This window comes from Peromyscus californicus, unplaced genomic scaffold (assembly GCF_007827085.1).
Source record: "Peromyscus californicus insignis strain IS unplaced genomic scaffold, ASM782708v3 Scaffold_13__1_contigs__length_99412109, whole genome shotgun sequence".
Taxonomy (NCBI): domain Eukaryota; kingdom Metazoa; phylum Chordata; class Mammalia; order Rodentia; family Cricetidae; genus Peromyscus; species Peromyscus californicus.
Genome location: NW_026294424.1, coordinates 93712113 through 93727790, shown reverse-complemented (window position 1 = coordinate 93727790; position 15678 = coordinate 93712113).

The following is a 15678-nucleotide window of genomic DNA, read 5'->3' as shown; positions in this document are numbered from 1 at the left end:
GAATCTGAGAATATGAAATAGATTTGATCAACCAGTGTTGCAGTTGGTAATCCAACAGTTTTTGGAGTTTTTTTTGAAGGAGATAGAACAGTTGGCTATAGGACAAAGACACTTAATGCCAAGTTGAAGTTTATATGCCTGATTGCACGTGCACTATAATGTGAAATTCTAGAACCCTGAGTTTGCCACAGAAGTGTTCAGAGTTATAGTTGTGAGCAGGTTTTTGTGGTTGCATTTCTAACAATAAAAAAAAGAAGATCCCTGAAATTCAAACCCCAGGGGTACCTGAAGAGCAGAGGCAGAGATAAATGAAAATTTTCAATTATTCTAAAACAAGTCTTCTCACCTATGGATATAAATTATTATACCACTTTTTATCAAATTGACTCTGCACTCTTAGAAGATTTCAATTTAGACAAATTCTAAATGCTGATAAACAATATTTCACTCAGGCTTTGACATTTGTGATAAGAGTTGTGTAAAAGTTTCGAACTTTGGAGTGTTGGGGGACAGTCTGGAGTTCCTGGCTCTCAGCACTGTAAACTCAGAGACAGAATTAAAGGTAGTGTGCTGTCGTTCCCTTCAGTTCTATCTCTGCCATAAGTTTCCATGCTGAGGGATATTTACTGTCTGCGCTAATAGTGTGCTGGGACTGGGGGTCACTTAGTTTAGTTTCTCTTGTTGCTATTACAGATTACTACTGACTCAGAGATCTCAACACACTGATTCTTGTAGTCTCTATGGACTAGGGGTCCAGTTGCAGTTCAGGTAGGTAGGTACTCTGTTCCAGGTCTTGTGAGACGCAGGAAAAAGGACTCCTGGGCTTCATTGTTTTCAGAGTCTTCTTTCAACTGTAGCTGTTGAATTCAGAATTCAGTGGGCAAGTCGCCAGGGCATCCCTCAGCTTCCAGAGGATGCCAGAGTGCAGCTCTTGGGTAGCTTCTTGAAGAAAGCACAGTGAGTGACCTTCTCTCTCCCAAAATAAATCCAGATAAGCAAAAGGCATAAACATCAGCACAGGAAAACCAGACCAGCACCAGAAAGAATGAGAGAATGTTACAGAACCTTAGTTCTTGTAAAGCCTTTCTACAAATGATTCAAAATTCCAAAATCCAGAAAAAGAATTAAATTAACTGCAATGAAAAGTATGAAAACCAAAATTAAAAATAAATACACAGGGAAAAGACAAAACTGAAAACAATAGAACTATATTAAGCAGAAGTAATACAATTTTAAACATCTAAAATATCCTACAAACTAATAAATGCAAAGGTTATAAATGTCATAGAAGTGAATATTTCACAAAATAAATAAAGTGACAATGACTTGTTTATTCTTAATAAGATGAAGGAAAATGTGGAACCTCAGTAACACAGCTCCCGACTTTGTCAGTGATGGGGACTAAACTCGGGGCTTTTCATGTGCTAGGCAAGTGCTTTGTCACTGAGCCACATACACAGTCCTTTTCACTTTTTAAAAATATATATGTTAAGTAGGCAAAGTTGAAATCTTGATAACACAAGGTTAGTGAGATATATTGTAGCACACACATATGTTGCTTATGACAGTGTACATTAATGCAAACTTTTTGGGGGCAGCAGCAATGTTCATAGATCTAGCCTTTGATCTTGCTTTATATTTCTTTTTATTGACTAGTGCATGGATATATGAGTACATGTACATACACACATCAACAACGTGAATGTATGTACACAGATACTTGCAACAGCTTTGTGTATGTTGAAAACCTTTGGAAATGATTCACATGTTCTTTAGGAGAGTGTTGGCTGATAGTCTGTAAGAAGCAGGCTTGGGTTTTGAGTATTTACTGTGTGTTAAATGTTACACCAAACTCCTCACTTGAATAATGTAATTTAACTCCTCCAGCTATATGGGGTGGGAAACATTATTATTCTCATTTTACAAACAGGAAAACTCGTAAGACATTGAAAAGACAGCTAACCTGCTTCTAGTGGAGAAAGCAAATGGAACTCCAACTTAGTCATGGTCCAGAGTTGACACGGTCTTGCTCAGGAGGTCACAGCTCTCCTTTTTGCTCATGGAATGTTAACAAGTGTAAAATAAATTAGAGGAAGTCGCTCAGAAAGTATTATGCTGGTAATGGATACTACCTTGTAATATGTATAGATATTTCTAAGATACGTAGTATGTGAAAAAACTATATGGGTTAACAAACCATATTACCATTTTTTTTTTGTGTGGAAAAAGAATATATTGATAAATATACAGACATTCCACTGCCACCTGAATGTGGGAAGTAGGGCGTGGGTACTGAGTGAGAGTCTTGGGAAGAGGAAGAAGATTTTATTCATCATTTTGCAAGTTTTGAATTTTGTGTTAGGCACATTTTTTTTTATCAAAGAAAATAAATTAAAAACAAGAAGCAGTACACCAGGGAAGAAGAGCCCAAATAGCATGATTTATGTAGTGTATTTTGGTGAGTAATTCACTTCCACTTAATAAGGGCAGTTTATGTTATAAAAATTTAACACGAGTCATAAATAAGTGAAAAGATGAGTTCCAAAAAGGGAGAGAAGATATTTATAACATACAGAACCAACAAAGAGGCATTACCTAGGATGTATAAAGGACTCTAAATGCCACCAAGAAAAAGACAAACAAGCCAATAGAAAAAATAAGCAAAGATCTGGACAGGCAATTCCCACAAGACGAATGTGAGCTCTCTCTCTCTCTCTCTCTCTCTCTCTCTCTCTCTCTCTCTCTCTCTCTCTCACACACACACACACACACACACACACACACACACACACACACACACAAAACCGATCAAATGCATTAATAATTCAGGGTAGTAAATTCACGTGAGATATATCATTTCAAAACCCCAATTTAAAAGTTTGGTGGGAAGACTATGAGGATATGGAAAATAGGAAATATCCCATAAACTGACAGTGGGCATACAAAGCTCTTTGTGGTGCAGTGCTTAGGAATACTGTGATAATGCCTCACAAAACTGCAGCTGCCTCTGAAAGTGATGCAAGAGTTCCATCCACATGTGCTCAGGGAGACCTCTGCAAGGATGTTTACAGTGTCACTTTAGTTTTTGAGACAAAGTTTCTCTGTGTAGCCCTGGCTGTCCTGGAACTCACTCTGTAGACCAGGCTGGCCCCAAACTCACAGAACTCTGCCTGCCTCTACCTCCCGAGTGCTGGGATTAGAGGTGTGTACCATCAAACCTGATTTACAGTGTCACTTTTAAAAACAAAAATTCTGTTGGATGTCCCAGCTAATGTAATTCATATCTATATCCACAGTGTCTGTGAAATTCACACTGACATCATTGCTGTTATAGTGGTTGCATTCATTAGTGTTGATTATACATTGTAAACATCCTAAATTTCTATTATTGGGATCATGATATCTAAATTATGAGACACTCATATATGGAGAAATCATAACACAGTTAAATGGATACACTGTACTTATATGGCTTAAAACAGAAACACACAGTGAAAGGAGCGGGTGGAGAATGAGTCACACAAAACCACTGCATACTGCGTATGGCCACATCCAGGTAAAGCTTAAGAATGCAACAGAAGGAGGCTACTAGTTTAAGGACAGGTGTGCTTTGGAGGATGTGGGGAGGATTTAATCAACAATGATTTAAATTGACTTCAATACTGTGGGTAATACTTTGTTCTGAAAAGAACCAAATATTTAAAGTGAATAGAACAAAGTATTAATGCTGGTTAAATTTGCGTGACCTGAGGAAGCCTAAACTCCATGTGCACTAGTTTCCTCTAACACAAAGACAGTGGTAGTTGTTGTGAGGGGTAAGATGTGTCTGTCTGTCTATCTATCTATCTATCTATCTATCTATCTATCTATCTATCTATCCATCTATCATTTGCCTGTCTGTCTACATAGATATTTAAAAGTTTCTGTTACCATTCCTTATTGTAACCATTATTTTATTTAAAAAAATGTCATGAATATTTCTGCTTTTTGTTATCACGTGATCAAGGGTACAATGGAAAAACAGAGCGTCGTCCACTCTCTGTGTTCTGGGGGTTGACAGGCTGAGGTTTGATTTCAATCAGCATTTCCAGGGGAATGTGTTAATAACACTTTTTGAAGGGCTGTCCTGATTTTTGTCTCTGTACTTTAGTAGCTCACAAAGAGATGTCCTTTTTGTGCCCATCGATTGAAGTAAAAACTTTCCCTCCTAGTGGAATGTACTACAGTTTCTGTTCGTTAATGAAATACCGGGAAACAGCAGGAGAGTGTTCAGCAGGGACAATAGAGGGGACCCCAGTGTCCTTGAATAGGTTGCATGTCTATCCCGTGACTTCTGGGCCTCCCACTGTGGGTGGTGTTTTTGATCTGATTGACATCCCAGTCTGTGTTTTAAATGGCTAATATCTTCATGGCTATTAGCTTGTTGTGACATTGTTTGAGATGGGTTGGAAAAATCCAGGGCTTTTGAATGACATGGAAAGTATCTTCTGTTTAGGAAAATGCTTGTTCTGTGTCTGGTTGTCAGTACCATTGACATTCTTTAAGAAAGCTAAGGTCCCCTGGGCACCATCTTTCCAGCTGAGAGAAGGAAATCTACACAGCCATGTGAGTGATGAAAGCCACGGCTTGAGGCTTGAAATTTCTATTGTTGGCGTAGCACGTCCCCAGGACAACGTGCTTTGTGGATGAAAGGTTCCTATGGCTTCTGTAATTCTGGAATGCCAGAGTGAATCTCAGCCTGAACGAAGGGGGACTGGTGAAGCGTGAGCTGCCGTGAACTCAACTCTGGGAGCAAAGAGCGAACACATGCCTTTTGACAGCTCTAGTTCAGGCTGTGGATGAACCGGACAGTGCCCTGTATTCTCTGTGCTGAATGAGGAAGCACTGGCATTCTCAGGTTTACTTCGAACAAAGAGTTCAGTCACACACCCATCATGGCTTCCACAGGCAAACATGAGCTCAAAAAATATGTTCAGTCTCCTGTAGCTGGCGTTGCTGGAAATGAGGTTTTCCCTATACAAATGAAACTTAATTAGATACATAGTTTTAATATTGTCTGTGAATCTACCTTCTTTAATAAGTATACCCAGCACATCTTACTGTTTTCTCCATTCTTCCATCACTATTAATATTTAACCAGGATGTTTTATTTCTCTCTAATGCTTTGCTTTCATTCTTCCAATTCTTCATTACTAAAGTGATACCTATTAGAAGAAATCAAAATACAAAAAGGAAAATATCAGCTCTTGTGCTTCTTACTCTTCATGGAAATATTTCTGCATGTACATGTATGCAAATGCATTTTAAGTAGATAGGAACATACATACCATTTCCTTTTGTCATCTTAGGGATTCTCATAGATAATTTGAATATCAGTAGATTAACATCTGAGTCATTTTAATAATGTATATAATGTATTTTTTGAGAAGTTGTTTCCCTCTGGCCTCCAACTTGCTATCCCTCGGCCTCTGGGGGCATGGGTGTGGGCAAAAAAGGGCAATGCAAAAATCTGCCATGTTTTGAGATGCCTACGAACCACAACAATGACCAGCATGACATTATAACCCTAAGGGTGCAGTAGTGGTACTCACACTCTGGCTGAAACGAACATCTCTCTAATTGGACTTAAGATCCTCTCAAGAAGAAGAAAATAACACCTGGTACTGGAAACCTAGCCAAATACTCAGGGCTAGTGAATTCATGGATCTTGGAGAACCTACACTATCATTTCAATAAGCCCACATAATCCCTAACTACATTCTAAATATTTATCCTTATGTGCACAGATAAGTGTGGTCCTCACCCTCATCAAGGAATCTTCCCTGTGCAGAAGAAGACCAGTACTGAAAACCACAACCAATAAAAATGCAGAGCTGTGGAGTCCAGTCTCAATGCATACATCTGGATACAATAGACATATAAAGTGGGTAGGAGAAAGGCCAGGAAGCCTCAGTCCTACCCAAAGAACTACAGGTGACTAGGACATGCTGAGAGAAATAGTCTTCCCCAGGGAAGAGCACACCAATTGGTTATCTACTACCAAACAGTCAGTCCTGAACACGTACCCACAAGTAACAGTATATGGACTGAGCAGATGGTATTTGTGTATTTAGGAATACATATGTATATACATATGTGTATGCAATAACAATTGATGAAAAAAAAGCCATGAACTTGAAAGATAGAAAGGAGAGGTATATGGGAGGGTTTGGAGGGTGGAAAGGGAAGGAGAAAATGATAAAATTATCATCTCAAAAATAAAAGGACAGACACCAGAACTACACAGAGAAACCCTGTCTCTAAAAATCCAAACAACAACAAAAGCAACAACAACAAAAACAAAAACACCACACAAAAACCCCCAAAATATCTATATTAAAAAGAAAAATATAATACCCTGATGGAACTTCTTGGTGTCTGTAAGAGTGTGCGTTGTGGTGATCGATAGATAACTCAGCAGAAGGCCCACTCTGTGCTGCAGTCCTACCCAGCACTGCCTCTGGCTGAGTCCATGGTAGGAATGCTATACAGGTTGACTTCCAGGAATCATCCATTCCCACATAGCCTTTTTGAACCTCTTTGATTATGTCCCATAATGTAGGATGTTTCTACCCATGTTTGCCTTTTTAGTTTGCAGTGACTGTTCTCCTAGCCTTATTTAATCCCTTCTCAATGTCTTTCATGGGACATTTTTTGAATAAAATCCTTGAATATTTAATCACATCTTAGCAGCTGCCTCTGGAAGGATCTGAACTCACACAACTCTCAGTTTTATACTCTGTTATAATATGGTGCCAAAGAGATAAAATACCTACACGTGTGTATATTACCTTTATTTGACCACCTGTTTCAAAAATATTGATTGAAATATAACATGCTTAAAAAGCTGCTAAATATAAATGCACAACTCTGAGTCTCCACAAATGAAAAACACCATTGGATAAAAAATGAGCATGCTATTTTTATCCAGAAGTCCCCCACTTTCTTCACTTAAGCCCTTTCCCAGTGGCTAACTGAGTCCTAAAGACTGAGCTCTAAATTCTTGATATCATGATCTGTCCCATTTCTGAACTCTACATATGATAGGTATCATTTATAGATACCTATCATACTGATGTGATATGTGATATACTTCTTATATGTCAAATATATGATACATAACTGTTGCATCCTCAGCATAAACTTTTAGTTTGACTTCTTTGTGGGCGAACTTTTCTGTCCTGCCAGCTGCTCCCAAATAAACACACTGAGACTTATTATTAATTATAAATGCTCGGCCGATAGCTTAGGCTTGTCTCCAGCCAGCTCTGACGACTTAATTAACCCATTTCTATTAATGTATGTGCTGCCTGAGGCTCGTTTACCTCATCTATGAACTTCCCATGCTGCTTCTTCAGTGTCTGGCTTGCAACACCTCCAACTCTGCACCTCTTCTCCCAGCATTCTCTCTGCCCTCCATATCCTGCCTAGCTATCAGCCAATCAGCTTTTTATTAATAGTGAGAGCAACACATTTTAACAGTGTACAGAGGATTGATTATTCCACAGAACTTCTTTTGATCAATGTCATGTCTTTGAGGCTTACCCATGGTGATACATGAATCAATAACCTTTCAACTTTTATGGAATATTTCATTTAAATGAACTTAATACAAGTTTCTATTTTACTACTAGAAATTGTTTTTGTTTTCACTTTGTTTTCTCCAAATAATGCTGCTGTGAACATATTTGAGCTAGCAGACTAAAAACAGTAAATATATTAACAATCAGATTTGTTTTATTCCTGCACTGTCTAGCACTTGAAATATAAATTGATATAATTTTCCATTTTAACAGAATAAGTTAGAAAATTATTCAGTTATATAAACAGAAAGGAAAAAAAATTGATAAAATTTAACACACAACCATAGTGAAACAATAACACTAAACACTAAACTCTCAGCAAACTGAACAGGGAGTGCCCCTAATTTAATGGAGAATATTCATAAAAAAATCTGTGGCAAGTGTCATTTGCTAAGGGGAAATATTAAAAGCGTTTTACTTAATGCAAAGAAGGATACCAGTAGATGTTTATTCTCTTACAACTTCTGCTTAATTTTTTTTTAAGGTCTTAGCCAAGAAAACAAGGCCAAAAGAAAAAAATGACCTGCCATTGGGAAGGAAGACATAACATACTCCTAAGGCTACTGAGCACAACTGAACGCATTTTAGTCTAAAAAGATTTCTCAACAAAATTTTGATGTAGGCAGAGGAGTAAGTCAGATTATTGGATACAATGTTCATGTATAAAATAAATTTTGTTTTTATATACCAGCAACAAAATTGTTAGAATTAGACATTTTAGAAAACGCTCTGTCAAAGTTATCAGAGATGCCTACATTCACTGAGTAGAAAGATACAATGTATATGTTTGCCTCTAAGTGTATCATCTTTTAAAATTTAATTTTTTGTTTATGTGCATGTACATGTGTGTGTGAGTATGCACATGTGCAGTGCCTGTGGAGGCCAGAAGAAGGCGCCAGATGCTCTGGAGCTAGAGATAATGAAGGTTGTGTGCTACCTGATGTGGGTGCTGGGAACCAAATCTCCTCCCTGGAGGAACCACGACTGTGTGGAACTCTTGAGCTGTCTCTCTAGTACTAACTGTACCTTCTTTCAGAAATCTAGTCTTTCCTCAGATGTGCTACAATTTGAAAAAATCAAAAACATAAAGCCAATAAAATTCACTTAATGAAACTGGAAGGATTTTAGTCCTCAGATTCCGTGACTGTCCTTGGGGGCAAGTAGTATTTACAGAGTCCTTTACACTTCTAATCAGGGTCAGCATGACTCAGACTGCAGAAGTACTGATTCCAGAAGAGGGGGCATCTTCTGCATCTATGTCTCTTTCGATTTCAGAAGACAGGCATATGTTCTCTGAGTTCCCTGTTAGTATGAGATGCTTCTTAAAGTTTTCAGAGAGATGGTTTTTCTAGAAAGGTAAAGTAAAAGGAAAATTGGCTTCAGTTTGTATATAAGGCATTTAAAAAAAGTACTGAGAGTTTGTTCTTTTGGGCAAACATTTGGTGTAGACTTAAGTGTTAAGGTGAAGGTTAGATATTGACTCTTGAATAATTCAAGATGCACAGTGATTCTTAGAGAACATTGCATTAGTTAATTAGCCCTGGCTTTAAGAGAATTTGTTTCTAATAATATGAGTTGAATTTGACTTAGCTCTGTAAAGAAGATTATAGCCAAATAAATACTATGAATTAACTAAGCCAGTAATTATCTGGGTCTCCCGTTTGTATTTGGGTTTTAGAAGTGTGTAATCTAGTGAGCAGTGATGGCTGGGTGAGTCGGGACTACTGAAAAGCCCCTCTGATTTGGCTTATAGGAGCTGGTAGAACTATATGATTAAGCACTGGAGCTCAAGACATAATCCATGTGTGTTCTAGTATTATCAAATCTTTTCTATCTAGATTGGTGACTTTACATTTGATCAACCACAATTCACTGTTGAAAATATGATTTATGCCCGGCAGTGGTGGCACACGCCTTTAATCCCAGCACTCGTGAGGCAGAGCCAGGTAGATCTCTGTGAGTTCAAGGCTAGCCTAGTCTACAGAGCAAAATCCAGGACAGGCATCAAAACTACACAGAGAAACCCTGTCTCAAAAAGAAAGAAAGAAAGAAAGAAAGAAAGAAAGAAAGAAAGAAAGAAAGAAAGAAAGAAAGAAAGAAAAAAAAAAAGAAAATATGATTTACACCATGAGTTAGTAGTAACATACATAGGCACACATTTACTGGAATTAAAGTTTTTGAGGAAAATGCTTGTTTCTACTCCAGGTAATACACATGGATAATTCCTCTCTTACTGTAATTTGTTACATTTCTCTTCAGACGTGTGGGTGGTGGCTTCTGAACTTGGCTTAGCTGCTTATTAATGTGTCACAAGCTTTTGTTGAAAATGCTGATTTAAGACTCTTAAGATTCACTTTCTTCTTTTGATGCGCTCTTGAATTTGATCCTTGGCACTCTGCCCAGCCAAACCCAGCTATGGTTTGGCAGTTATAAATACCTCAATCCCATCAGCTATTCATCTCGATAAAAGAATGCCTCGACTGGGAGGTTATTTTGACCCTGGACCATGAAAGGGAAAATGAGATAATACATGATTAGTGTTATGTCTTTCTTTGTTTACAAAGTTCTATTTTGTAGTCTACTTTCTACTTTTAAATCATGGATGGAGAAAGTGGTCAGTTTGATTGAAATAGAGTCACAGGCTAGAAGAGGCTGTAATGAAATAATCCAGAAGCAGAAACTAGGTCAGAAGCCTCATTCAGAACATCTGCATTTGTGCATTGGAACTGAAAAATCTTTATTCTAGATCATTGTCATGAAGAGAGTTCAGAATGGCTATATGTGAAACAGTGACTCAGAGCCTTGGGCGAGCAATCGTTTGCATAGAACCAAAACAATTCTGTCCGTCCTATAGCCGTAACTCTCCAACACAGGGCATTGCTGTTCCTTCTGTCAAAAACTGAAGTCTGTGGGACTGAAAGCACAGCTCAGTGGGAGAAGACTTGCTTGGCATGTGGGAGGTTCTTGCTTTGAGCAGTCTCTTCCATCCATTTACTCCAGTTGAGAGTGGGCTGGCATTATGATGGACTTTGTTTAATAGAATGTGGTCAATTATTGTGGTACTGTGGTATTTCTGTGCTAAGGCACCAGAAAGTCACGAGCTTTTTTGTTTGTTTGTTTGTTTTTTTGAGACAGGGTTTCTCTGTGTAGTTTTGGTGCCTGTCCTGATTCTCACTCTGTAGACCAGACTGGCCTCGAACTCACAGAGATCCGCCTGACTCTGCCTCCCAAGTGCTGGGATTAAAGACGTGTGCCACCACTGCCTGGCTGAGCTTTTTTTGTTTGTTTATATTTGCATAAAATCCTTTAGCTACCATATAAAGAAAACCTTTAAAAAGGTCATTATTTTAACATGTAAAGACAAAAGGTAAATAGAAGAAGGTGTGTAGCTTGAGTTTTCCTGCCTGGCCCACAGTCAGGACAAATCTCTGACACCCGCCAGTCCCACAGCCATTCAGACCCAACCAAGTAAACACAGAGACTTATATTGGTTACAAACTGTATGGCGTGGCAGGCTTCTTGCTAACTGTTCTTATATCTTAAATTAATCCATTTCCATTAATCTATACCTTGCCACATGGCTCGTGGCTTACCGGCATCTTCACATGCTGTTTCTCATCGTGGTGGCTGGCAGTGTCTCTCTGACTCAGCCTTCCACTTCCTAGCTTTATTCTCCTCCTTGTCCCGCCTACACTTCCTGCCTAGCCAATGGCCAATCAGTGTTTTATTTATTGACTAATTAGCAACACATTTGCCATACAGAACATCCCACAGCAAAGGTGTTTAGAAAATGAACTACAAAGTTACCATGTAGGTGTCATGAACTTAACCCTTAGGGGGGAAAGAGAAGAGGAATCTAGTATTGTGTGTTTATGGGGGTGTATGGGGTGATTCTCCAGAGACCAGGGGCCAGGCTTGTGCCATTAGCAGGGGTTACAGCAGTTGATGGATGTGAGCACTGGGGGCTAAAGGGACCTGGCTGGACGTCAGCAGTGCTGAGAGGTCTGCCCCTTGCACTAATGAGAGCCCGTGCTTCTCACATTGAGCTTTCTCCACACCAGTGTAGCTTCTCCAGGGTTCGGGAAGAAAGGAGGGGAGGAAGATTACCGCGACAAGCTACAGCCTCAGTTGCTGCGCCAACATCGTCTCAAGTTTATAACACAGATCATCCACCTTCCCCTCCATTCTATTTATGCCCCTTCCACATAACATGTCTGCAGTACCACATAATCTTCCTGCTGTCATTACACAAACTCTGTTTTTATGTTGCATAATGAACAATTTTTTGACTTTATTATAATTCCCCAACATACTGCCACAACCTTTGATAGGTCTGAGACTTCATTCTGCTTGCAAACGAAAGCTTTGATCTTCAAATGGTGATGGACGATGAAGACACAGCTTGAAGACGTAAGACCATTTACTGCCAGCATCGGGAGCAGCCAGAATATTGGCATCTTCTTCTGTTCACAGGGAAGTAGGATGGCCAGGCATCACATGTGCATGCAGCGGGCTACAGAACAAGAGAGGGACCCAAGCTTAGAGATCCCAGTCTTTTTATATTGGCAAACCTGCCTGCCTCTGGCTCACTGAGGAAACACTAACCACATTTTTCATGGCTGCAAGAGAATTTGTTCTTTGCTCCTAAAGTCAGCACCTCTGCCTACAAGATGTTCAGACACACAAAAGAACTATAGAGAACCACCTATGGAGGATCACCTCCTATGGAGGATCACCTCCTGTGGAGGACCACCTCCTATGGAGAACCTCCTCCTAAGAAATTCTGTCTTTCCATTTAGGTTTTCTCAACACATCCCATGAGCACACTGATCCATATAAAGTCCCTATAAAAGGCCCTTCCCTACAAAAGGCCCAGAGTTCCTTCCCCAGCATGAAATAACAAACAAAAAAGCAAACAAAACCCCCAAATCAGGACATGCATCACATGGTTCAATTTTATAGTGGACACATTAGAAAACAAAGAACACACACCACCCAATGCTAGTTTCTGTGACACAGTGACAACAGTGAAATCAAGTCCCATCAAAGCAGCAAGTGGCATATATTAAATTTTCAATTGTTAATTCAAGTTAAGACCATTAGTCTATATTAATTTTTCTAAATTTTCTAAACTCAAATTAAGGTTTAAGTTCAGTTCCATAAGAACACTGAGTCATGACCAATGTCCAGTGGTCTAACTGGACAGAGCAGCTTTGGATCCAGGCTCCCTTACGCAGGGATCGTAAATGTCTGGAGTGAGGGAACATGAATGAGATGAAGAATAAGCTCTCCCTGATCACTCTTCAGCCAGGTGTTCTGAACCCTCCTCTCCATGAGTCCTTGACCTTGGCCAGATCCTTGCTGGCCTGCATGGGACAATTTTAAAGATTCCTGTGGAAGCGAAAGAAATATCTCAGTGATTAAAAACACTTACTGTTCTTGCCGCAGACCCAGGTTCAGTTCCCAACAACCACATGGCTACTCCTACCTGCCTGTACATCTAGTTTCAGGGGATCTGACACCATTTTGTGGCATCCATGGGTACTGGGCATGAAGGTGGTACACATACATTTGTGTGGGCCAACACTCATACACGCTTTAAAAAAAAAACCAAATAAATCTATAAATAAAAGAATGATTCCTGCTAAGTTGGTTTATGGACAATTCCCCTTCACCTTTGGCAGCTGGCCACCCCAGCCTGGACTCCCCAGAATTCTCCCTGTCTTTGGTGCCTCCTCTTAGTAACGTCACATCCACTAGCTGCTTTCCCTCCCATCCACCTGCTGAATCCCACAGACCCAGTCTACACCTACTGCAGTGATTTCTAAATAAAATCTACCTTCCCACTTCAGGTAATGTTGGTGCTGGTTGTCCCTAGCCATTGAGAAGGTGAGGAGTTCCCAGAGGGCTCAGTGGTTAGATGTAGGAAATGCAGGATGGTGGTTGTTAGGTGTAAGTTTTCAAGAATCCAAACACCAGGGCCTAGAGAGATGGCTCTTGAGGTAGAAGACCTGATTTAGTTATCACTGCCAAGGTCAAGAGGCATGCAATCACTTTTAACTCCAGATTCAGGGGTATTCAATGCTTCTGGCTTCCATGAGCTCCTCTACTCATGTATGTACACACATCCAAACACTTAATAAATATTTTTTTAAATTTGACATTTTTTTCATTTATTTTACATACTGACCACAATTTCCCCTCCTCTCTTCCCATCCCCTTCCCCTGCATCTCCCTTCTACCCCCTTCCCCTTCCACTCCTCCATCTCCATTCAGAAAGGGGCAGGCCTCCCATGGGCTTGAACAAAGCATGGCACATCAAGTTGAGGCAGGACTGAGCTCCTCCCCCTGCATCAAGGCTGGGCAAGGTAATCCAGCATGAAGAACAGGTTCCAGCTAAGCAGCAGAGGCAGGTCCTAATCGCACTGCTAGAAGCCTTACAGACCAAGCCACACAACTGTCACACACATGCAAAGGGCCTAGGTTGGTCCCGTGCAGGCTCCCTAACTGTCGATCCAGAGTCCATGTGCTCCTGAGAGCTCAGGTCAGCTGTCTCTGTGGGTTCCCCCATCATGATGTTGACCCCCCTGGATCCTACCATCCCTCCTCCCTTTCTTCTGCAGGACTCCCAGAGCCTGGCCCAGTGCCTGGCTGTGGATCGCTGCATCTCCTTCCATCAGTTACTGGATGAAGGCTCTCTGATGACAATTAAGATAGTCACCAATCTGATTACAGGAGAAGGCCAGTTCAGGCACCCTCTCCACTATTGCTAGGAGTCTTAGCTGGCATCATCCTTGTGGATTCCTGGGAGTTTCCCTGACACCAGGTTTCTCCCTAACCCTGAATGACACCCCCAGCAAGACATCTCTTTAGTTTTTTCTCCACCTCTGTCCTACCCCAACTTGCCTCCCACACTCAGCCACACCCTCAAGTTCCCAGATCCCATCTCCCTCACCCCTGGCCCCAGTTTACCCAGGAGATCTCCTCTATTTCTCCTTACCAGGGAAATCCATGGTCCCTCTTTGGGCCCTCCTTGCTATCCAGCCTCTTTGGGGTTGGATTGTAGGTTGGTTATCCTATACTTTATGCCTACTATCCACTTGTGAGTGAGTGCATAACATGTTCGTCTTTATGGGTCTGGGTTACCTCACTCAGAATGATTTTTTTTCTAGTTCCATTCATTTGTCTGCAAATTTCATAATGTCATTGTTTTTTACAGCTGAGTAATACTCCATGTGTAAATGTACCACATTTTCCTTATCCATTCTTCAGTTCAGGGTCATCTATGTTGTTTCCAGGTTTGGGCTATTATGAATAATGCTGCTATGAACATAGTTGAGCAAGTATCCTTGTGGTATGATTGAGCATCCTTTGGGTATAGGCCCAAGATTGGTATAATTGGGTCTTGAGGTAGATTGATTCCCAATTTTCTGAAAAAACCACCATATTGAATTCCAAAGTGACCGTACAAGTTTGCACACCCATCAGCAGTGGAGGAGTGTTCCTCTTACTCCACATCCTCTCCAGCATAAGCTGTCATCAGTGTTTTTGGTCTTAGCCATTCTGACAGGTGTAAGATGGTATCTCTGAGTCGTTTTGATATGCATTTCCCTGATAACTAAGGATGTTGAGCAATTCCTTAAGTGTATTTCGGCCATTTGAGATTTTCCTGTTGAGAATTCTCTGTTTAGATCTGTACACCATTTTAAAATTGGATTATTTGGTATTTTGATGTCTAGTGTCTTGAGTTCTTTATATATTTTGGAGATTAGCCCTCTATCAGATCATTGATGAAGATCATTTCCTATTCTGTAAGCTGCTGTTTTGTATTTTTGATAGTGTTCTTAGCCTTACAGCAGCTTTTCAGTTTCAGCAGGTCCCATTTATTAATTGTTGCTCTCAGTGTCTGTGCTACTGGTGTTATATTCAGGAAGTATTCTCCTGTGCCAGTTTGCTCAAGGCTACTTTCTACTTTCTCTTCTATCAGGATCAGTGTAACTGGATTTATGTTGAGGTCTTTGATCCACTTGGCCTTGAATTTTGTTCAGGGCAATAA